At 38.9% G+C, this 25,647-nt stretch overlaps 1 long non-coding RNA gene across 28 annotated transcripts in view; it reads left to right on the forward strand.

Annotated features, from left to right (window-relative positions):
* LOC104145532 (uncharacterized) overlaps positions 1 to 25,647 on the forward strand; it is a 251,341-nt gene that overhangs the window by 22,852 nt on the left and 202,842 nt on the right. For 20 of the 28 annotated variants that reach the window (XR_011140967.1, XR_011140968.1, XR_011140970.1 and 17 more), the window contains exon 1: positions 6,552 to 6,648. The exons of 5 other annotated variants lie outside the window; for them this stretch is intronic. This is a non-coding gene — a long non-coding RNA (uncharacterized lncRNA). Of the gene's footprint in view, positions 1 to 6,538; positions 6,649 to 25,647 lie in introns of those variants that run through there. 3 more of the 28 variants (XR_011140969.1, XR_011140964.1, XR_011140983.1) reach the window with 2 other exon arrangements.

The raw sequence follows: 25,647 nt of genomic DNA on the forward strand, positions 1-25,647 counted from the left end.
AGTAAATGTCGTAGCGAGGTCCAATAGGATGAGCATGAATTTATTTCTTTTGTCTAGAGGAATCAATCCAGCAAAAACTGTCTTGGCAGAAAGACTAGCTGAGAGATCTAGGATGTAGGAAGCTGGCAAGTGACACTCGAGACTTTCCTGTGTTTGTGTTTCTTTACTAATCTATTTGGAAAATGTCGTTTAAATATTGACAAGCTGCGTGCCTTGTCTCCTGTCTTTGGTTTGGTCAAGCTTGTGCTCTTTCCCCGCGTGGTTACTAGATTCCCTCGTCAGTCTAGAGTTAGCAATCTGTTAGTTTAGGTTCTGTTTCTCTCTGATTTTTAACACACACGCATGCATGCATGCATGCACACACAGAGAAATGGTAAGGCTCAGGATCAACAACTGGTATTTTATTTGCAGTGTTTGTTGTCATGGCTTTTGTGTTGTACATAGAATACGCTGAACTCTTTTCTTGTGCTTCCTGAATCTTAGTGCTACTTTGATCTGTTCTTTGGAGGAACATCCCAATTCAGCTCCATAGTCTGTAAAGGCTTTGCTCTTGTTGGCTTTCTGTTCTCTCTCAGAATCTCATCTTTTGAAGATTTAATTTGTAAAGATAAATGTGTATACCTTCCCTATGCTGACAAGATACAGAAGTATTTTACTGCTTCTGTGATCTAATGAAGATCTTGGCCTGTCTCCTGTCTCCTTGGGTCTGTCTGTGCACCTGCTGAAGCTCAAAATAGCTAAAATAGAACCGTTGGTTTTCCTTGCCTGCCATTCTCGTACTACTTTCTCTCATATCCCTTGATTATGCCAGCATCCTTTTCCCTAGCCTTGGCAATGCAGTTTTGACCCATTCATGTCAGTGATAATTGCTACTCTAAATACGGCTTTCCTAGCTCTCATTTTGACTTCTTTCCTTGACTCCATCAACTAGCTCCATCTCATCTGTCATATTAAATGTAAGGTGTTTGTTTTCAAGGCTCTTTGTTCTCTCCTACCTATCGCATCTCTAGCGTTATTATAATGTTTATTCCTGCCTCCAGTTGCCAATCGCCATAACCCATTTAAAATTTTAAACACTTTTCTTCTATGCTTTTTCTCATTAACAGGCACAGAGTTGCCGATCATCCTCCTCCAAATCCCTTCTAAAAACTTTCTTCTACTGTGGAGTCTACAAAAGTTTATTGACAGATAAGCTACTGTTATGCTGAGAACACCACTCTTCATTCTGGCCAATGTTATCCTGTTATTTCCTTGTATTTTCCTCTCCTTTGCCATCTGCTGTCTTGTATTTAAGTTGTGGTAGTGCTTTGTGGTGCACTGGACTTTTTGTTTTCCTTTGTTCCTATAGTGCTTAACAGAATGGCCTGTGTTGCTCAGGCACCATGGTAACACAGACAATAACAGGGACAATATTTATGACTATGGCTTTCTTTTCCCTCCATAAGCTGCTTGTTTGCATACTGCCTCTGAAAAGCTCCTAGAGAATAGAGACCGCAGAAGAGAAGTTAGTTCCATGTGACTGATGTTTATTCTCACCTAGCATTCCGGCTGTAAATTCATAGCGTAGCAGAGAGGCATCATATGCATAACTTGTGCTCCCTACTCTCACTAGGAACTCTGCTAAAATACTGTCTTTAAATGATGTGCATATTAGGGGCATGGAAGTGAAGGATAAGGAAAGGAATGCCATGACGGTTAGACTCCTCTCCTCTAAAGAGTTCAGGTTCTTTATACACGTTTTCAGGATTTTAGATCCTGTCCAACTCTCAAGTCAAATTTGGAAAGACTTAGTACATACTTCTTAAAAGTTGTGCACTGAAGGAAACGCTTGTAAAACTTACTTGCATCCCCCCACGTTTTGGGCTTTCAGTTTCATTTGCAGGACAGTATTGTAACATCTCTCCTTCTGTATGAGCACAAATGCCAGAAGCAGTTAGTCAGTGTGATTGCTGTCTGTCAGCCAGCATCATCTTTCCCATTTTGCAGACTACAAGAGAACATGCAAGTGTGTTGCAGCTGCAGATGTCCACTTAGTGGAGCCCCATGAAATGGAGCCCTTCTGGAAAGCATATTCCCTGCCTGCTGATTAGGCTCTTGCTCTTCTTTAGTCTGAACACATTAGATATGTTTGTATCAGATGTTTCGGTTCCATGCCCGTGCATGGTACTGCACATGATGGGAGTGCAAATCTCTTCAGTGGAACCTTATTAGAATTTGAATCAGTTCTCGTTCTCCCATATGCTGTTCTTTAAAGGGAAGCATTTATGCATAGATAATAGATTTTCCCTAAGCTTGGGGTAATATAAATCATGGACTAGGTATTTTTTGGCTAGTTAGAGTGCTAGTGGAGGAAGCTGATACATGCTTTGTTAAAGGGTAAGCTTTAATAATCTCCCATCCCTCTTGTGTGTGCTATCTTAAATTCTGAATTCTCTGAAGCACTGATGGAATCTTTGGAAGTTACCCACCAGCTGTAGGTGCTGTTGTGTTTCAAATGAAGTAATGGTAATACTAAGACTTGATATGTTCTGACTGTATGTAATCCAGCAGACAATGGCTTGATCTGTTTGCTATATTTTGCCTTTTTCCTCTGGAAATTAAAGATTATTTATAGCAGGATGTGTTTTGCTGTCACTGAATCTGAACAGTATTTCATATGTTATAACAAAGCCAATATGAGCAAATTACAGTGTTGTTATTGTAGTGCAGTTTGCAGACTGCTTCCTGCTTTCAGGATCTCCTTTCTCTCCCTCTCCTCTTTCTTCATTCATTTTTCTTCAAGGTCTTTTGCTTCCTACCTCTGAGTGGGCGTGTTTTTCTCTGACTCTTACTGATTACTTTTGGATACAAGCACTGAAATAGGTGTGTGAGGTGTGGGGTTTTTATTTTTTTTTTCAATATCTGAACTTCCATGCATCTTTTGTAGTCGGAGCAGAGTCCTGTAGCCTTCAGTGAACATATTCATGTATTGAAATGAAAGTAAAATTCAAGTACAAATTCTATCTTGGGTGGAATGCACAATGTCATTATTGCATTCTGGTTCTAATACTTACTAACCTGTGATTTTTAGAGGGTGTGACAAGCTGCATATTAGCTCCTAGAAATATATACTGCCTTCATCATAGAAATTAGAGGCTAAAAGCAGAGGAAAGCTCTTATTTTATCCTTCGGTTTTTTTCTTGCACCATCTGTGCTCTTGGAACAGCTTATCTTTGAGCTTCTCCCTATCCTTGTCACAGAAATCTACCCACATTCTAGCACTGTTGACTGCCATTAGCTAGATCTTGGGGAGAAAAAAGTGGAAACTACTTACCTCTCCCTAACCACACTAAAAGGAGAAGTTTAAACTAGTGTGAGTCTTGTATTTTAACTGCATTAAATCATTCAAAGGAAATGGCAGGACAGAAGAGATCCTATAAGCAACAAGCAACCTTGAGGAAAGAATTATCGTAGGTTTACAGATTATGTTTTGCTATTTGAGGTATTACTAAGTCACAGCCCAGAAGGAGCATGTATGTGAACTGTAAAGCATGGGTATAAATCTTTTCAAAACAAGATGGGAAATCTGCTTCTGAATCTGAACTCTTCTTCTGTGCCATCAGATGGCCTTTAGGGTATCGACTGGGCTCGATATCCCTGTCTATGTTCTACCACTGTTTGCGTATCCTCTTTGTTGTTAAGTCTTATAAGTTTTCCCTCTGTTACGTTGCTTAACAGGCTCCTTCAGTCAACTCTTTACAGTTCCCTACAGCTGCCCAGTAACATGCCTACCAGGGCAGACTCTCTGGCTTCGTTCTTAACACATATCCTGGATATTTCCATCTTCTTTTTTGGGATAGCTTTGGAGATAAAACTTGTCAGACTCTCTACTAAACTTGGGCATTTGTTGTCAATAAATTCAGTTGAATAATCTAGTATTTTTAAGAGGCATTTGCTTTCAAAGGATATGTGCATGTCATTCTGTGCCTTTGCTGGATTTCTTTCTCTTACATTCATATGCTAGGGCAGAAATAATATGCGAGTTTTCAGCTTGGTCTGGAAAGGTTTAATGGCTGGATTAGGAATAATAGTGAATTCAGCTGTCTGTTTGCCAATTCATTACATTATTTCCTCTGGTTATTTCTAGTGACTTCTGTTACACTGCCAGAGTACATGGATAACTGATCCTTTGTATTTCTTTGCCTCCTAATAAAGTGCTTATTGAAAGACAGTAGAACACCATAGTTTGTGGCATTAGCTCTGTGGTGTTACACTGGGGTGAATTTGACTATTTATGATTTTTATTTTCTGTGTATGATTGTGTGTGTGTGTGGTTATGGGTGCGTTTTGTGGGGGGTGGGATTTTTTTTCTGGAGATGCTAAGGAATAGACTTGCTAACCCTGTGCACTGAGTGCAGTAAACAAGCTTCTGGAGTGTTTCTGCTGCATTCAGTTGGCTGCCTTCATGACAGTCTGCCTGTCAGTAGCCCCATCAATTTGTAAATGCGTACAGCTTCTTTGAGTGTTTCAAGCAGACAAATCAAGTCTTACTGGCATGTTTTAGTCTGTGAGCTTTGTCTGCAGTGCCCTGTATAACGGTTACCTTCCTTCAGTGTTTGGCTAACAGTGCATGTTACTGCAAATGGGAATGGCATTCCATACATGTGCAGCAGCAGCTGGAGCATGCCACAGCTTTACAGAGGTAAGGCAGCCTGGCACGCCCCCGGCGGGTAAAAAGTTCCAAATCAAAGTGCATTTTGAGGTCATTAACATGTCACTGGCAGCACTAGAGTTAGAGGGGGCCATTTAATTAACATTAGTGGCTCACAGCCCATTGTGTGGCTCATGAAGGACTTACTGAAAAGCACCTCATAAGAGACGGCACAGCTTTGAGGGAAATGCATCATTTCATGTACTTAAGCTCCAGTTACATACATTTGTTGTACTCATGAGGCAGTGGTATCAATATTATTTTTATTTGCATAATATTTGTGGAATGTTTGAGGTATTTTAAGTACAAGGTGTGGCAGGAGAAAGGAGAATTATGGGCAGAAGTCAGCTCCAGTGTACATTGTATTTTAGGGTTTTTTTTATAGCAGGAGAGTAGAATGTCTTTTGCCAGAGAGAGCAGATTTATCAAGATTCTCATCTCTCCCTTTCTTCACCCTCCTTCCTCCTTTGTTCACATGTTCCTTTCAGCTCATTTTTATATGGGTGATTTTATTCTCTGATAGAGACTGCATTTTTTTTTCCTTCTTATACCTTGTTGGCTACAAAGAGGAAGAAGTGACAGGTTTGAAATAAAGGTAATGATAGGTAATGGTTCATATAACTCTGCCAGTGCAATCAGAGAAAAGCACTGAGCACTTTCATATCATAGTTCAAGTACAAAATAAAGTTACCTGGTTAAGATGAAAACGGGAATTAATGGTGTAAGGGAAGAACTTTGCAATTGTTTTATAGGAACAAAAGATATTTTAGGATTAGGAATGTGCTTTTTAATATTTATCGGTGTCTTAATCCCACCTGTCTGCTCTTTATAGCCCTTCTGTTGTTTTCTTCTCTTTTTAAATAAGCACACTTAAAAACAGTCAAATAGATTCACAGATGATATAGCTAGCAGAAGCAGTTGAAATTATCTTGTCATACTCGCCCAAGTTAGAGGTTTCTTTTTAAAAAGACAGCTGAAACTGGCTGAATTTTTGATGAAGAATCCACTACAGCCTTTGATAAGCTACGTTATTTTTGAGACTTTCAGTGATGTATATCAGTATTTATTTCTAAGTATATGCAGGAGCTTTGCATGTCTCTTGTTATACTGTAATTTTTAAATTTAGTTTCTTGTTTTGTAACTTTGAAGTTTTTGACATGAATCCTGCTCCCATTGTATGGAGCACCAAAATTTTTCTTTTTGCCAATGTGAAAAATAAAACTCTAGCAACAGTCAGTAGTTCCAAAAATCTCCATTTTGTCACATTTCTCTGTCATATTTTTCAATGAAAATGGGCCCTGGTTGTCTGCACTTTTCCTCATAACTTGCCTTGTCCTAGAACGTCATTGGTCGTATGTGTAGCAGTGCCTACTACTCAGTGCTCCACAAATCTTTCTTTTAGCTTAGTCTTTGCATCTGTGTTGTATTACTTTTTAAACATAACGGTTTGTACCAGAAATGTCAACCCTACAGTGTTTTCTCCCAGCTGCATCCCTTATCCAGTTACCCCTCCACTCTTTGTTATTTTTACCATTTGTCGTGTTTTATCTTATTTGGACAATACAAGGCTTAGAACCGGGGTACAATAACTATTTTATGTGCCATGGTCACCTATGATGTATGTAATTAGTGTAGCTGGTTGTGACTTTTCCAAAGGATCAAATTTTTGTTGCAGCCTTCACAAAAAGGCATTTTCAACCTTTTATTAGTTTTGATGAAATTTGTATTAGAAAAGGGACCTTAGCCTTAGGACAGAATTGGGAGACTTGCTCTAGAATAGCTGATGGTGCAGTGATTAGAGTTGTGTTTAGAGAGAGCAAAGTCCCAAGTCCTTTGTCTATCTAGTTCAGACCAGGACCTTGCCTTTTGGTCTCATACGCAAAATCCAGTAATTCCAACAGGGAGACTAAGAACGCTCCCCGGGTCATTTCTGCATTGAGATATTGACTATTAATCAGGTAGGTTAGTGTTTCTTGCTTTATCCAGGCTTGTTGTGGCTTTTAGTTTTAAACTTCAGGAGGCCTTAGTCTTATCCTAGTATACTTGATCTTCAGACAAGTTTACTGACTTTGGATTTGATGTTGTGTGGCTCCAAATGCGTCCTGTAAGGTGCTGAATGCTTCTGCTTATACTTAGGCTTTCACAGTAGTTGTTCCTGTTACCTAATTAAATCACTTCCTGCTTGAATCTCTTTATCATGAAAATAGTTCATATATGTTAGTCCTCATAGGATCTAACAAATGCCTTCTACCATTTCCTTTCTATATTTTATTCATTTGCTATGTGTTGTCATAGCCCTTCTCTCTCTCTCTCTCTCTCTCTCTCTGTCTCTGTCTCTCTTTTTTTTATATGCACGTCTGCATGGTTTAGTATTTTTTCTCCCGCAAATAATCTTTTCCTTAATCATCATGCTATATGATTGTTCCATTTAGCACATATTCCCAGACCAATTATTTTACATTTTTCAGCACTGAGCTGCATTTGCCATCTGCTGGCCTAATTACCTCAATGATCCAAATGCTTTGGAATACAATGGTGGTATTGCTCATTACTTGCTCTGACTCTAGTTTTAGTATCATTTGAAAATCTGGAGATCTTGCCTTGATTACTGTTCTGTAAATCAGTGGCACAGGTGATGATTTGGCTAATAAATATATGCAATAGTTCCCTTTTAAGCTTTTAAAGGGAAATTCTGCCCTCAAATAGATTACTTTGAAGATCAAATACTTGCTGACTAAAAGAGCTTTACAGTTAGGTTTGATCCTGCAAGTTTCACCACCTCTTACAAGGTGCTGAATATCTTCCTCTGCATTGACACTGTCTAAGTGTATGAGGCTTATAAACTGATTGTCACAATACTTTGAGGTGAGTGAGTGTTTACCTTCTGGGGACACTGTGGCAGAAAGGTATGTGATATGTCACAGTGTGCACTGGAAGGCAGTATCACAGGTAGAACTCAGGTCTAGAACTTGATTTGCTATATAGTATGCCATCGTCTGCCTTAGTACTGACCATGAAATCTCATCACAGTGTTTTCCCTCTGATCTACCATTAGTCATAGAAAAGCCATGTGTCAGCTGTCTGTTTAGCTAATGTTAATGTCAAATAGGTTAACATCCATACTGATGAATGTATAATCTTATCCATGTTTCATTATTGAGTTGATTTTGAACATTTTGTGCTAGGCCTAACTGCACTTTGCAGTTTTCCAAGTTAAATTAACTGAAGACACCTTGTGTACGTTAAGATATCTCACAAATTAAGTAATTAATATGCTTAAGTGACATATTACTAATATGCCAGTGATACTTGCTTTTGTAAATGGTATTGGTTTTTGTAAATACCTTCTTTGCAAACCCAAAAGTCATGCTCCCAACTGATTGAGACAGTCCTTTTACATGGTGGTTTCCATACCAAAGTGAATGATTGTATTAAGTTTCCCCCTACCAATTCCTCATAGTTTCTTTTATAATGTACACAGCAGTGCGTGTGCGCATGTGCCTACATGAATATGTATAAACATATATACACACTGATCAAAATTAGCATGTATATCTAGATATATGGGTCCCACAGTGGCGTGAACTCTAGAAATCAGCATTAGACCTAGTCAAGAATAACCCAAAATACATTGTCGAACTTCGTAATAACATCTGTGATAAATATGAGTGTTTTATTTCTCTTTTGCGACAGTGTGGTGTTTGAGGCCTTTCCACAATTAATTGCTAACCTCTCCTCTTGTGGGTTTAAAAGAAAGGGGGGGGGGGGGGCTTACTGAAGTCTTCTTTAATCTGCTTATTTACATTGTGGGAAAGGGAAGCCGTGTTTGTCCTGCTTATCCCTTTCAAGACTTTTAAGAAAGGAGAATAGCTATAAATTATAGGTGAGGCTCAGCCAAAATTGAGCTGATATGTCTGGCTAGAATAGCTCACTCTGGTGTCGCTTTTGACTGGTATTGTCTATTTTTGAAGAGGATACTTACTGACTGAGGGAATTCCCTTAACAAAATCCACTCCATCCACTGGAGTGCTAAACTATGGATTTAAAGGACAGAAGCCATTGTCACACAGACCTAGATCTAGCTCTTAGCTTTTAGATGTTGTCTAACCAGGTTTGAGGAGTTTGAAGTGATACCTGTCACTTTCTACTCTGTAACAGTGGTTGTCTGCTTTTTCCTTTTTCTTATCACGAAAATATATAGTTTAAAATCTCTACCCAGTGCATTGCAGTTTGCGCTTACCAGGTTGAACAGCAGAAAGAAGTTAGCTGTTCTTACCAGATGTTAGTTGGTAAGGATGGCTGTGGGCTTTTAGAGATTATAAACAGGATGTCCAAACAAGCCCAGTTTTTCTCATGTAAACAGAAAGCATTAATGTGCAGCGGCAGCATTAGAAGTGCCACTTGTAGGCATGGCTACACTGACACTCCTGTTAATGTAGAAAGGTTCTGAGTTCCAACATTGCGCTCGTTCTGTGGTCCTGATAATTACCAGCATGTACATGAAACGCACTCTGGCTCCCGTGTTGATTCTCAGCCAAAAAGTATTTCAGTTCCCACATCCAAGGAGCTCTCGCTCTGCGGTTGCGCTGTGTCCTGAAATTTGGGGAGCGTTTCTCTGTGGGTGGACTAGGGATCAAGGCTCATGATCTGGCTGTAGATGTCCTCTCAAAAGCAATGTGGTATTCCATACCGCTCCAAATCCGCCTTATTCTAAGCGAGAGAATTTTCTGTAGTTTCTTTGGTAACCTGTGGGCACATCATTACTGTTCATGGGCGATAAAGTGAAAAACAGCCTCAATTGGCTGTGCAGGTGCCCAGTTAACTTTAATGAAGCCACTCCAGCTCTTAAATGCTTCAACTTTATTTGAAACTCAAGCATATTCAAATATAATAATTAAAAAATAATAATAATTAAAGTTTCTAGGGTGAAGCACTTACCAATCTCCTCATCATTTTCCAAAATTCAGTAATCTGATATACTTTAGTAAATAAGAAATGAAAAGAGGGGTGTGGCAAAGAGAATCTACATTATATTTCTTTCATTCTTGGATGTGAGTCAGAGAAGACAAATGGCCTTTATTAGACGGGAATTTAATTTAAGATTTCTTCAGAATGAACTTTTTTGTCATGTTTTATCTATTGATATACAGTAGATTGAAGAACTCTTGAACTGAAAATGGGGGGGAAAAAAGCAGTTTTGCATAGAGTTAGTCTTTAGAAGGGATCAAGTCATCTTTCATTGTTCTGTTTTCTTTCTGTTGTTTTCATCTTTCATTGTTGAGTTGTGTTGTTTTTCTGAGTCCTTCCTGCTCCCTAGAATAAAAATAAAGGGAAGAAGATATTAAATATGCATAGGAGTTTATTTTCAGAACCATTTTGCTCCATAAATAATAATGTTCCTTCTAAACAGTGTTTGTTATGAACCCCAGCTCTGATGAATTGTAGCAAGTTTTGTTACATTCTTAAATTTCATTTAACTACTGGGGTACAAAGCACCATTCACCCAAATGAGCATTATTACAGGTGTAAAAGACTTGAAGGAAATGAGATGTAGTGTAACATTGGCCTGATAGTCAGTTTCAGCCCCAATGAAGTAAGCTGAGGACACTGGGCTAGAATATAGTCTAGCAGACTGAACAAGTAGGACTTAGTTTAAAGATGCTTAGCATCTGCTTCTCTGAGCAATTCCAGTTATGGGGAGGTGAAATTTCTATTGTTTCCCCGTGTGACCTGAAAGCAGTGATTGTTTCACAGAAATAGCTCCCTCCCCTTTTTAATTGTATTTTTTTTTCTTGTTTCTCAAGGGTAATGTTTTAATTCTTTAAAGAGTAATCACATGTTGTATGTATGTGAACCACTGGCTCCAGGCAAACTGAAGCTGTTGTTTCAGAAAGAGGGCCATGTGTTATAAACTCCTGGCCTTTTTTCCCCCACCCATAGCTATTGTAACTGAGTTCATCTGGCCAGTCAAGCAGCAAGTGCACATCACAGTTGGAGGTAACAGACAAACACAGCAAAGGGGTGAAGTGGCTGATAGGAAAGGAGCAGTGAAGGAAAGAATCACTCTTCACAAGGCTCTGCCATGATTTCTTTAAGAAAGTAAACACCATGATTCTTTCATTTTTACATTCTTTTTCTTCAAGCATTTCTTTTACAAAGAATTCTGCTGTTTCATCATTTCACTGATAATTCTGTCAAGAATAGTCAGATGTATTCAGGATATTATACATATAATTTTTCTTTAGTAGATCAAAAAGTAAACAAATGCCATGGGCATAGTATGATTCTCTCTGAGCTTGATTGGAATAGGTCATACATACAGGAATTCATTTAATAAATAAATAAATTTGTCTCAATGACATATGCACTTCCTCCTGACAAAGCCAGATCATTCCTCTCTGAACGGGATCAGATAGAAGTGGAATCTATTCCTATAGGCTCAGGATTACAGGAAAAAATGTATTTGCTGCTCCTCCAGCTTAACAAGTTCTCAATACAAACAAGTTCTCCACCTACTAGTTTTCAACAAATGTTGACCCAATTGCATCTTTCCTCTTCTACTTCTGTGGGGTATTTTTCCACAGGGCACCACATCATTCAGTTGTGTTGCATGTGGTGTAGAGCTGCACCTGCCTGGCTAATCTTCCTAGAAATTACTCCTTGAAAGAACAGAACTTTACTCCTTAAGCAGTTTGTGTAATGGTCACTTGTGCCCTCAGAGGGTGACATTGATTTCACCCGTATGTGGTGTTGCCCGCTCTTGTAAGTACTTTCTGGTGATGGCTGATGCCAGTTTTATTATAATAGGAGAAGAGGTTCCAGTTATGCTGGGAATAAATGTTTCTGTTTGTCTGCCTGTGCTATTGCCTGAAATAGAGCCAATGAGCAAAGTTGCTGTGAGAGAAAAATGATACCGTCTACTCCTAGCAACATTGTAACATTCCCACAAGAGCGGATAGAGGCAAGTATGTTAGGAGTTCGGTTTCCTGCCCTTACTAATCTCACTATTCCTCTGGAAGCAACAGGCTGGTTACGTTGTTCCTCCGTGCTTCACTTGGTCAAGGAAGTTGAGTAATAGAGGGGACACAGAGGAAACCCGAGTACTCCCATCATTCTAAATGAGGAGAAAAAAGTCTGTAGCAGTTTCTAGTCCCCTTTTCCAGGACGGAAGAAACAGCAAAGACTCACGTGAGAAGGTTTCACAACAAAGACTATTACAGAAACTAAGTTGTCACAGGGCTGGGGAAAAGGTTATTTTGTGAACTGAAAGTTGCTTAAAGGCCAAGGAGCAGGTGGTAGACTGTGATAGTAGTGACTTTTCAAGATGAAAAAGAGCCAGGAGAGGGATCTGTAGGGATCAATGCTGGAATCAGTTTTATATAGTATCACTGTCAGTGAGTAACTCAGAAAAAGGGTGAACAAGTGAAACCTCCAAAGTTGCAGATAATGCCAAACTCATTTGGGAAGTCAAATAATATGTTAATGGTGAGGAACTCTAGAAGGACTTTACAAAGCTCAGGGGTGGAGGAGGAGAATGAAGATCAGGGGAGGGTGGGCAAGGGGAAGGTAGTAGATCAGGCTTCAGATAAATGTGAGTTAATGTATCTATGTTTAAAAAAAAAAAAATCTAAACCATCCTTACACAGTGCCAAACTCGGAACAAGCAATTACAACACAAGAAGACTATCTCAGTCAGTTGAGTGCTTTCTGAAATCATTTGCTGCTGTAAGGAGATTGTGACAGTATGGACAGGTTCAAAAAGGGATTAAATTAGCTCATGTAGAAACAGGTACATAAATGGATACCAAAGAATTAGGCAGGGGTGTGCCCTCTAACATCCCTCATACAACACTTGTGGATACTGAGGATGAATTGCAGAAAATGGCAGGCTTGCATGTTCTTTCTAAATAGCATCCTCTAATGTCACTCTGAGGGACAGGATCCTGGGCTAACTGGTCTGATGCAGTAGGGCATTTATGAAGAATGATGGTGAGGTTCACTAGGTGAAACAGATTGAGGACTGAACAACTGGGCCACAGAGGGATGGAAAGGAAGAGTAATCAGCTGGGGCCAGGAAGCACAAATATCATGGTGGGCAGACTGCTGGGGAGTGAACAGTACTGTGTCACAAGTTTGGAGGGTGGAAGGGGAGGGAGAACAGGTGGGCCAAAGATGGGCATGCGTGTAATAGAAATTGTTCTAGTAGCAAATTCACCTTTCTCAGTAAGCTCTGCTGCGTGAGCAGTGCTAATTGTCCTTCTGACACACTGAAGGAGTAGAATAAGAGTCAGAACAAGAGAAGGCATAAAGATACAATGTAATTAATCTCTAAGCCAATTTATGTTTTTGATACATGGAGGTGATAATACTTTGGTTTGCATAGAATTGAAAAAAGGACTTTTTTAAGTTTAATCACTACTGCTAAGATATTAAGACTGATAAATTATTCACGCAGCTGCTGTGGCTTAAAAAGTACTCTGTTGAGCTGCAGTAACTGACAGCGTGTGCTCTCTGGTTGATGCAAAGGTGAGGAAACAGTTCAGGCTCAAGCTTCCATATAAATAATGCAAAAGTTACTGTGGTTAAAGATGTGTGAGAAATAGTACTAAGTGCTACTAAGTGAATAAAAAGACGGTAGTTTGATAAACTCATTAGAACTGACTTTTCTATGTCTTGTCCAACTTAAGATGCGAGGAACGTATTGTGGCATTCAGAAAGGAGGTCACCAAAGCAGAGGACCAGATTCTTTAGGAGAAATGTGCTCTAAGAAGTAAATATGCTCTTACCTGGGCCCCAAGCAGACGTTGGTTTTGTATGGAAGTTCCTAATAGCACTTGCTTGTGCTAGAGCAAACCTGCTATGCTACAAATCCAAAGTTAAAATGATATTCAGTGCTACGACACTCTGAAAGACTCCCAAGCCTATATTAATGACGGCATTGTCAACCCCTGAATTCAAAGACGAAATGTTATGGACTTCGTACTTAAGTTGTTATATATGCTTACAATGTAAAATGGAGCTTCATCTGTTTTTGAATGCTCAGTTTCTTCATTTTGCGAATGAGTGCTACTGTGTCTGAGTGTTAGCTAGTGTTACTTTGGCAGGTTTACACTGAAGTGCTCTTGACCCTTGTTTTAAGAGCCCTCTCTGGACCACGCACCTAAAGTGATAGGGCAGAGGCTTGTATGACATGTTGCCTTGCAGTGTGCATCTTACAGGTTCATTCAGGTCCTAAAGTTGTAATTAATTCTTTTTCCCTGTCTCTGTTCACTGACTTTATTCTCCCAATGCTCCCTCAATTTAACTGGCCTTCCAGATCTTATATGTTCCTTGTCCTATAGGAAATCACGTACGGAACTACGGGCTGTTCCTTCTCTTGGAGGCCAGAGATAAAGGGCAAGAAGCCCAGAGCATTATCTGTTTTCTAGTGGTCAGAGCTACTGTCAGTCCTTGTGAAAACCGTGGCCAGAGTTCATATGATGCCCGGTTCTTCCTCATCTGATCAACAGGCTGGTTTTGGCTGTTTTTTCTGCCTCCTGAGGAAAGGCAGCCAATGAGAAAAGGAGGTTGTACTCTAGGTCAGCTGAAAACGCACGTGGGCACCCGGGACTGCTGGCGCAGTTGCTGTTAGTCGGTTAAAGCCAGCAGCTCGGCAGCTGATGTCTTGCTGGCCCACCTCCGCAAATAAGGCATGAGGGTTCGTGACAGAAGCTTGTTGCTTTCAGCAGAACAAGTCAGGGTCTCTGACTTATGAAATCTTTTTGGTGAAAAGCAAGTGAGGGAAAACTTTAGCACCTTCTTCTCAAAGAGCAGACAAAAAGAATAAAGGAAGTCTGTATGCAGCGTGTTCTTTGTTAGGGCTTTAAATTCAAGAGAGTCTGGATTAGTTTTGTATCCCTATTCTGAGTTGGATCAAGATCTTTGTGGTCAATGTACTACTCTGTAGATGCTGCAGTCTCAGCTCTCTGATCAGCATCAGCATTTGGGATGGTGGGAAGCAAAGTTTGCTCCAAGATTTTGGACTGGATCCTCAATATATGTTGGTGCGTTATCAAGTTTGCTCTCACATAGAGAATCTGGAGGCCGCCTGGAGCAGTCCTGGAAAAGAGCTAGAACACAGCTGAGCTTTGGCTACCTCCCCAGCATAAAAAGCAGTGTGCCATGACGTGCCAGTTCCGTGCCATGACATGGCTCGGCAATAAGAGTATTTCCCTTTGTTTCCCACTGGGTTTAAAGCTCCTGTATGTTGTAGCAACTGGGGATCGCTAAGGCAAAATAGCCACTAATATTCTAACCATTGTATCGTTGAACCCTGATTTGGCTGAATCTAGCTGGTGCAGTGGCTAAAGTCCTAGGACTCTGTCTTGGCGTTTCTGCCATTATTTCTGTACCAGGAGCTATGTCAGGGTTACTACTGCAGTGGGAGACGTGAAACAAAATGCTAGTGTGTAAATAAAGCTACAAACTAAGGTTGTGCATGAAGAATAGACTAGGATGTTCCATCTGTGCCTTGCCTATGGATTTTAATTGTCAAGGAATTATATAGGAATCCAAAACATTAATAAATATAAATGAATTTTAATTAAAAACAAGTTAACTAAAAATGATATTTTCCCTCTAGAAGATACAGTATTTTTCAGCCTTATTTTAAGGAAGGTGTGAAGAATTAAATGCTCTTGTCTCTCCTTCTTCTAAATTCCTGAATTTGCTATGAAAATATGATGGTATCCTGTGCATTTGCTCTGTACAGCATGGAGCCTACACCCTGCTTTTGTAGGGGGAGAGAGGGAAAAGCTCATGCAAGGGCAAAGAAAATTAGAGCTGCTGAAAGTAGGAGGCTGTGTATGTGGGCTTTTTTTTTCCTGCTAATAGTAGATTCTGTGGGTGTACAACTGCTGACAGCCACTTATAAACACTGCTGCAGAATTCCACTATCCCTGCTGCAAATTTTGGGCCCGTTGTGCTGTAATTTCAGAGCTTCTGTTTTTGTATATCCAATTATAGATCTTATTTTGGTTTTGAAATATCAGCAGGTGGCTATAGTATGCACAGCTCTAGCTAATTTTTATATATGGAAAGATGAAAATGAGCACCAGAGACAGAGGAAGGCTGAGTTGTAAACTGAATGTGATTTATTTCTTTTTTCCTATTAAAAAGAAAAGGCATGCAAATCCTCATAGGTTTTGGCCCCTCTGAACAGAGAGGTTCAAATGATATGCAAAGTATGTATGCTTCACACATACGCGAACGTTGCAGATATGTAAGAAATGATAAACAAGAGCTAATTGCATTGTAACTGTACATAATCTCATGAACTGTTCTCCACTGAAGTCATAATTAACCGTCTGCATGCGTAGAGCTGCCCAATAGTGTTTCCTAGCAGCACTTATCATCAAGGGCTTGGCATTAGGTTAGAATGGTTTACACAGAGCCAGTTAGAAATCATAATTTTCATCAAACAGTACAGTACTTTTGTCTGTTCTGATTAAGAACCACACTCATTTTCTAGCTTAAGATGTAGTGACAAGTGTCAAAGCAAATTTTTCAGCTAACAACATACTGAAGCATCAATTCTACTGGATACAAGCAGGCAGGGGAAAATCATAGTCCTAGTGCAACAAAAAAAGGATGGAAATAATTGTTACAATAATAACCTGACTTTTTGGGCAATTAATTTGAAAACCGTGTAGTTTGAGTGGTTTGCCCCTCCACCCGCCATTAGAAAAGAAAATGATCTTCAGTTTTGTGCTGTATCTTATTTTAGCTAACTAGTCAATGAAGTAAAGGGAGGAAAAATAATACTAAACTTTGAAATGCCATGTGCTAGTTCAGAGCCAGAACAAAGATGAGAAAATGGTTTTGTAACTAGTTCAAAGGTAATCTCTCTAAATGATCTTGTAAATTTTAGACTTCAGCATGAATATGCTCATGAAATGCCTTCAGATATCAGCCCACGTTACAATCTGCTATTTTGTTTTGAATGAATGTGTCGTGACTAGAGGTTTAAGTGGTAGCTACAGATAAGATTCAACACAGTGCTTTAGTGGTATCCCTTTTTAAATTAGCTGCTGGAAATAGTTTCATTTAATTTGCTGGAGTCCATTGAGAATGTAATTTTATTTCGCTTTGCATAAAATTAACAAACTTGTGATGTTCAAAAGCCAGGGCCAGTATCTTAATTGAAACGGACATTTTTTTGCAGTCTTAAGCATGTTGTCTGGAAAAGAATCATCCTGTCTGAAATAATTTTATCTTTGATCTGTAAACACTGAGACAAATTTAGTATGAATATTTTGTATGTCTTAATTGTATAGAGTATTTGCTTTTCTGTGCAACTCTTTAATACATTGTGTTATAACACTATTAGTTTAGAAGGTGCCCTTGCTGGATATTGTCCCAGAATTTCACTCTCATTTTCCATCGTGGAGTCGAGATGTTTTTCGTTTATTCTCAACACTTCAGTAAACCTGATTTAGAATACTGTATACGTGTTGGTGGTAGTAAGATCGCTTCATCTCAAATAAATATCTTAACCTTTATAAGGTGCGTTTCCTAGCTGCTGGACTGTAGGAGTGTAAAAGTCTTCTGCAGTGGAATTGACATGGTTTCACTATGTAGAAATGGAATGTGAAGGGGGACAGGAACTGAAAGCTAAAATCTGAAGAGATTAGAAGAGGAATGTACGTGTATTTTGTTAGTAAGAACTCAGATCTGCAATAACATCTTTGAGAACCTAAAAAGGACTGGAGAAAAGCAGTGAATTGAGATAGGAGTTGCAGGCTTGAGGAGCTGGCACTGTGCTTTCTCTAATCCTTTCTATGCCATCCTCTGTGATAGGTATAAAGTATGGAGGTCCTCAGGCTTGCTCTGCCTGTGCTCAAAACTGACCAAACATAAACTGATTTTGGTTTAAAACTAACGTGCTTTGTCCCTCAAACAAGTCTATTGAGGACATAGTGGAAGAGCTTACATGGACCTGTAACTGTTCTTGTAAACATGTTCAAAAATGAAAGCTGCACCTCCTTTTTCTCCATTAACAGAACTACCTATGTATGCTAGAACTGGGAAGGGGATTTGTAGCTGTGGGACAGCTCTTTCTTCACACAGAAATGCCACTACAACTGTAACAAGTAGTAAGACTTTCTGTGTTTGGTATTCAGATTAACTCTTTAAAGAGAGCTATCTATTAAAACTAAGTGGATGCTGCATTGCTCCAAGCCCTTAGAGCAGTGGTATTTGCCAAGTTCAATTGCAGCTGATCCTTCATGGTGTACTCCAAAGTATTTTTGAAATGAAGAATAGGGATCCACTAATTTGCAATCCTTTCTAGGATGGCTTCTTTGGACTGTTGCTTGCCAATAATCCAAGTCGCAGCTGACATATGAACCTAGTTGGCAAGTATGCCAGTGTAGCTATTTCCTGACTAAGATGCTAAGAAAGACAGTGAAAGCATTTTCCTGCTGGCTAGCTTTTCGTTATTATTTGCACTAGGGTCATATTGAAATAGCCTTAAAAGGACACAGAAGGTAAATCTGTGCCACAAAGGTTGAATGCAACTAATTATTTCATGTGTTTTATGTTGGTTATATATAGTTAATGTTTTTATTTGCCTTTATTATTTTAGTGAAAAAGATTTGCTATTTGAAGAAAATTCTAAATAAAAAAACCCCAAAGCAAAAAGTACCCAACAGACAGACATATTCCAATTCAATTTTCATCCTTGGATTCCTGGGTAGTAGATAGAAATTCCTTTGCACTCAGGCAATCCGTGAAAGTCAGGGCCAAGCCGTTCTAGAGGCTGGACAGAACTCTTTCTTAAGTTATTATTTAAGCTCAGGTTCCAGACGTGTGCTTACAACACGAACATGCTTTGTAGCTGAAGATGACTGTCTCTCATCTCCATTCTCTGCCTCATTATAGATTCCTTGAAGCGTTCAGGGCGTTAGGCGCTGAGCGGTGAATGTTGGCTGCTGGCAAACTGCAGAGCTTCTGCTTGTGACCCTGTATCAGGAGGAGTTTGGGTCTGGAATATTGAAACTCTGACCTGAAAGAATCTTCCACCTTCAATGTGGAGAAATACTCATACTGCTTGCGTGTCTGTGTGCATCTCTTTCTGAATGAGCTGCTCAGTGTTAGCCCTTTGAGGAAGGCAGTAGGCCTCAGAGGTAAAAACATGGTGGAAAACCTCAATTAAAAAAAGTCAACTAGTTTAATAGGTTGGGGTTGTATTCTTCCACCTATATGGTGTTATCACAAAAGGGGCATTACAATTTAGATATTGCTAAATTCTTGACTACTAGAGCTTTTCTGAGCTAGTGGGGTAGCCAGTCTTTATCACTGGGGATCTTTATCTGCTAAGGTTGCTACCTGTCTTTGTACTTTGAAGAGGAACTTGGCAAGCTGTACCAGTTTATTAATGTGACATTGCCTTTAACATGGGATTCTTGCAGGGATCTGAAGCTGTAGGAGGCTGCGTTCTTCACCTAGCTGCCTATTGGGAAAGAGTTGTTGTTCATCCAAGCTACTGAGAAAGCTGGCACTGTTCTTTGATTCTCTTCTCTGAAACTGCCCGAGCTTTTGTTAGACCAGAGCAGGAATGATTTAGCAGCTCTGAAAATTTCAATTCTCCTTTCCCTATCCTTCCTGTCTGTCCTTCAAATTCTTATTCTTCCCCAGCCCTTTTTTCTAGGCATGTAATAGCTCGAAGGAAAAAGACACTGATGAAGTTCCTCCCCATGAAAACCCTAGGACAGTAAAAGACACCCTGAAGCTGCCTTTTGCCAGGCCTAGAAGAGTAAGATGAGTGCATGAAAGCTGGATGAAAATCCTGTATGGGGCAGAATGTAAGGGAAAAGCAAGTATTCATTCACACACAGAATGGCGGGAGGCAGGGGAGGTGGCAGGATTGATGTTGGCTTGCTGATTGAGGTGGAGGTTACAGGTGAGACAAAAATTAATTGATACAAGAATGCAGAATTTATATGGCTATAGAGTATGCATGTATTGCTGTTGAGTTGGGACCTACACATATTGGGGTAGGACAGAGAAGCAACGGTGGGGATTTTGGGGAAAACTATGAGTAGGTATATACACTTCATGCAAATGCATGTACTTTTATTTCTGTCCAGACTCACATCAAGATGCCTGCAATGAGAATCAAAAATTGCATTGCTCAGTTTATAGCTGTTAGGGTTTTAGTGCTATCATTGTTACACATGCTCTGGATGAGCAGGGCGAACTGGAAAAAGAACTTTAGCCAAACCAAAAATATAAGTTATTTTTAAAGGCCTATTATTTTGTAATAGTGTTGTATTTTTGGAGGGAGTCTAGCTTATGAGGTAAACGCTCTGTTCTCTTCCCACAAGCCTATGTTAAAGCAGGAAAACTTCACATGCTGTGTGCTCAGTCCCAAGATGAGCTTTTTTCTGATTTCTGTAGCCTGGGATGCTAGGATTCAGTACAGAGTAGCTGGAGATAGCTGTCATGATTTGTGAAATGGGTGAGAAAGGCCTTTCGTCACCTGGACTGGAGCTGGGGCATGGCTCAGTTTTTTGGGTTCCCCAGTACCTTGCACTTTAAATCCCAGGAAGAGAAGAGCTCATCACGTTGTTAGTATAGACTAAGGAAAAGAATATCAACTGAAACCATTAGCTTCATAGCGCTGTGATCCTCTTCTGTGTGATACAAACTATTTTGTGCAGAAATGTTCTTTGATCAAGTATGTCTTTAAATATAATCCAAGTATTATAAAATTCTATTTCTAGCCATGCTATTTTCAAGAAGTATTTCTTCTAGAACTATACAGTACTGTTTTTGGCATTCAAATTATGAATATTCCTATTTTAAATTGTAAAACTATGATTCATTTTAATAAGCTATCATATCTGTGCCAACTGTAATGCATATTCGACTTTCTCGAGAATATCTTGTTTGCTGCCCAGGAAATTGAGCTCTGTCTTTCTATCAAGTGCATGCAATCAAATATCTGTCTGGATTGACATTTTAGCCTGCTCGTACAGCATGTTCCCTGCTGCAACTTTGGGTGATATGTCTTACTATATGTTAAGCTAGGTGCATGGGGGCAGGAGTAGAAGCAGCATTTGTCTTGTAAAATATTCTATTGAGCTGTATTGATTTCTCACTTAGCAGTATTGGGTGTTCACCCTGGAAATCCAGCTAGGTTTCTAGTTGCTTATGAGACGGCTGATTAGTATTATGTTATCTAATGAATGCATATAGGCACTGAGGACTTATGCATCTTTTATGTACCCTGTGAACAGACCAGAAAAGGCATCTATATGAAATAATGACCTGTCTAATAAATCATGCAGTTTGGTAGACTGTGCAATTAAGTTATTTCTACATTTTTCAGTTTTTGGAAGGCAGAACGGATTGGTAGTTTATTTTTATGTTATAAGATGAAGCAGAAAAAAGCTATAATTTGGAAGCCTGATGAATCAGGTTAAGTATACATGGTCTGAACCTTCAGCTCCATTTGATTTGGCCTCTGATTCAGGTTTTGTCATTATATGACCATCTGTGAGTGGCAGATTTCTGCTGAGGATTTTCTGCCATTCATAGCCTCTCCAAGTATTTCCTGAAGTCAGTATTGGCAGAGCTTCTTAGGAAGCCTCTATTACCCTGCCTCCTTTGGCTGTGAGACTGGATCTGTAGGTCAGTACCCTTACTTGTCTCCATTTTAGATGACATAAATTTTGCTGATGGATCAGTGGAGGCTACTCCTTAAGGAAGGTTAGAGAGCTAGTGATGAATTAAAGCTAGGCAAATTCACTTTTCTAAAACGAAGCCAGCAATTACAGTTCTGGATCACAGAAAGTCAGAGCTGTTTGCGCAGAGTGCCCAAGTAAACTGACTAGTGGCACACTCATGTTTCTCTCTGAAGTCCATGAAGAATATCTTCCATTCCATTTTCTGCGCTTTTCTTCACATGGTTGCTTTGATCCTTGTTGCAGGGAGTGTTCCTGATTTTAAAAGTTAATGCCCAGTTGTGCCTGTGTGGGAAGAGGGGAATGTTTCGTTCCCTGCCAAGGTATGCTTTTACGAGTGGGAGAGTTTCATTCTGTTCCTAAAGACTGAAAATCACATCAGACAGGACATGCAAATGACCACATGTTTATTTTAATCTTAGTATAACAATTTTAACTCAGTTATTTGTCTTAAAAATGCTACCAAAAAAGTAGGAAGACTGAGACGTGTGCCGTAATCACAATAATATTGCAAGATATTCCTATCTTCTTTCTTCATGAAGTATACCAAGGAGATTTTGACAAGGAATGGCAGCAGTCTAGCCTATAAAAAGTAAATCCTTCAGTGGTTGTCTTTTCTAGATTTGACTTCAACACACATCTGAAACTGTTAAAAACTGCATAGTGATTGGGAATTTATAAATTACTGTCCATACTTTGCATTTCAAGAATGGGCTTGGACTTGACCCTATGTGTATGACCATGCAAAAGATTTGCTGTTTATCAAAGGAGAGCCATACTTAAAGATATTTCTTATTAGTACTATATTGTCACACCTTCATCTTCAAGCAACCCAGAGATACCATCAGAAGCAGATAGACTGTTGGAGCAGAGGGAGTGATTTAGAGCGCAGTAAGGGAGCTATTTGCAGGGGCAGGGAAGAGAAGGAGCCAGCAGGCAATTGGAGGCATGGGTGCTGTTAATGAAGATAGATTCTTGGGACTGACTTCCATGTGAATAAATCTTATTGCTGATTTCTTCATTTTTATGTAGGCTTGGAGTTATGGTGCTCATAATTCCGCAAGGTTTGTATTCTTAGAACTGTGAATAATCTCAATGAGAATTGTATTTCCTCTCTAATGTAGAGAGGGTGTTTTAGGAATGCATGTAATATTTGTATGCAAACAGGACAAGTTTGAATTTTACTTTTAAATGATAATTGTTGTTTACAAAAGCAATAACTTTTATATTAAATTAACCACAGCTTAGTTAAAGGCAATATTTAACATGCTCCATAAAGGAACTCAGGAGGTATGGAGTTATTTCTATTACTCCTGAAATTTGATTGCTGAGCCTGTTACTTGGTCATGCTCTGCTGCCCTATAAGAAAACTCTTCTGTTGATTCATGGAGCTTTGAATCTAGCTCTTATATGAAAAGTTATGTATCATAGTGCCACTGGCATGATGACAATACTGGCAACAGATTACAGAAAAAGTTGAACAGTGAAGCTCTGTACAGGCATGGTGCCTATATGGAACAAAGTTGATCTTATAAAGTGAAGCCTTCATAAGCTACTGCAATAGAAATAAAAGGACAGAGTGAACAACTGAGCCCATCTTTTACAAAGCAAACTGCAAAAGTAGTAGTGTGTCAAGGGGGAAAAGGGGGGATTTTAGGACATGGGTGAGAATTCTAGGCAGGCAGAATTGCTATCATATTCATTAAGTCCAGCAATCAGAACATTCCCTCGCCTTAGTTATTTTGATTTCACTTCACATAATCAAACTGAATTTTGCAGGCCACTAAATGATGTGGCTTTAATGGCTGGGCAGATGACTCTCTGTCCTGCCAAATGCCTTCTCATCTATGGTATCACCATCTGCTGCTTTAAATGGAAGTAGCATTGTTAGAGTCTTTTGCCAGATGTGGTTGAAATCTCTCTCTTATTCTGTAGTAATAAAAGTGCTTTCAGAGGTAAATGAAGGTGTGTCCGACTTGGCTTGTGTAGGTAAGATGGAGTTTGCAAAGTTGCCACTGTGGAAAAGAAGCTGACTTTTTAAGAGGTGATACCTAGACATTGTGTGTACAGTATATTCATTGTGAAATTATGCCAGCCTATTTTTGCCATAAAATGTTTATAAATCTTATTGTTTAACACAAACTTTTCAAAGACCTGAATGGAGCTTACTACCTTTCAAAGTTTCGCTCTCAACATTTCTTTATTTTTTTATGCCTAAACCACTCTTAAGCTAATGCATATACTTGAAAGTGTTTAAAAAAAAAAAAAAAAGACTAGGGGAAAAAAAACCAAAGAAACCCTAAAACTTTCTTAATAAAAAAAAAAAATTGTAAAGTCTTCATTACAATATGATGATGGAATATGAACTCTACCTTTGGGGATCTTGTATGTTTCTCTTGGAGTATTGTTTATTTTTTTTAACATACTCAAGGTACATTGAAATATTTTATTCTTATTTTTAATTAGATTCCATTTCTGAATTTCAGGATAATATAGGGTAGTATTGATTTTATTCATTTTCACTACTATGACTTGTGGTAATTGCTGAGATAAATGAAATTATGCTGGCAGAAAAATGCTAAGGATGAATTGTATTTCAGTTTTTGAGAAAATGATGCATCTCTGTTGGCAAACTTCTGTTGTTTTAGTAAATCTTCATGAAGTCTTAATGTATTTTCCTTTAATAGAGTGCAACAGATGAATCTTATCAGTATATAGTTGAAAACAACAGTGGAAAATTAACTATTTTTACATATGTATACAAAGAACATCACTGTCAATCCACTTTGTTTCCCATATTAATAAAAAAAGGAGATGATGTTTGAGCACATATGAAAGTGCATTAATTCCTATGAGTACAAGCAGATATTTAATGACAGGAAAGATGGGGAAACGTGAAGGATGAGAACAGAAATGCAATGCAAAAGATACTTAAAAATAACCCAATTTCCTTCTCTTGCATCTCTGTTTGTGCAGAGATCTCTTTAAACTCTCAATTTTCAAATCACCCCTCCTGGCTGTAGTAACTGAGATATGTTTCTTCGTTTTTCTGTTTGCTAGGTTTTTACATGCCCAGCCATCCATTACATAGTAAACGGTAGCAAATTTGCTATTTTGCTTAGGGCCGTCGTCTTTGTGTGGGTTTTTCGTGAACTTTCTTGGTTGAAATAAATTTCCCGTTTTTCGTCATGTCTTTTTTTCTTCACTGAGTAGCTATCTTACTTTTTTGTGATTCAGACTACAAAAGCTTGACACATGCTTTTATTCTGTTTGGCATAGGTTTTTGGAGGTCTAGACAAGACAACTTGATTTTGTTTTCCTGAGAACCAAGACATTCTGAACTCTCTTTCTCTCTCTCTCTGAAGTCACTAGGATTTATATTGATTCCAGCTGGAGCAGTACTCAGTTAATCTGAGTAATTAATAAATCAATTTTCCAGCAATTCAAATAAATGAAGTGAAATTTTTATAGAGTAAGGTACCAATCATATCAGCCTTCTATTTGGTGTTGTAGCTGAAGAAGTAAACATTGTATATACACTGTATCCCGTTTTGTGATGTTCTAGGAGCAAATAAATTGCAGTGGCCCAAAACTTACAACTCTCCTGCACTGAGCTTGCCCACAAATAGAACTCTGATAAGCTTTTGCCTTGATTTTAGTTCTTATGAGCTTTTAGGAGCAACAGCTAAGCCTCAGTGCCTCTGTTTTCTGTGTTGGGTATTTTCACTGCTATTGATACAGACTGCTAGAAGTCTTTTCCTCCAAATACTCTACCAAGACGGATTCCATCAGTGAAGATGAGCATTTTCGATCACATTTGCCAGTGTGATTGTCTTAATTTACCCAAGTTAAATTGCAGTTGCCATCCTGTTGCCCCAACCTCAGAAATGTTCAGATCCATTTGTACTTTCAAGCAGCGCTTCATTTTTTTTTTTTTTACTAACTAAAGGACTTTTGTGCTGTTGGCAATTTGTAAGAAGGAATTTAGTGACAATTATATGACAATTGTATATGTAATTGCTCATATAACTGAAGAGATGAGTAGGTGTAAGGCTCTACTTGAGTATACACTTCATAGTTGTTTTTCAGCAAGCACATTAAAGTACTAGGGGATCAGGAATGCGTCTGACTTTGTGTTGTGTCAAGATAGGATGGGTGGGATAGCTATACCTACAAGCAGCCAGTAGAAGTAGAATTATTTAGTAATAATAGAGCCGATCCAATTTGCAT

This window comes from Struthio camelus, chromosome 4 (assembly GCF_040807025.1).
Source record: "Struthio camelus isolate bStrCam1 chromosome 4, bStrCam1.hap1, whole genome shotgun sequence".
NCBI classification, from domain to species: Eukaryota; Metazoa; Chordata; class Aves; order Struthioniformes; family Struthionidae; genus Struthio; species Struthio camelus.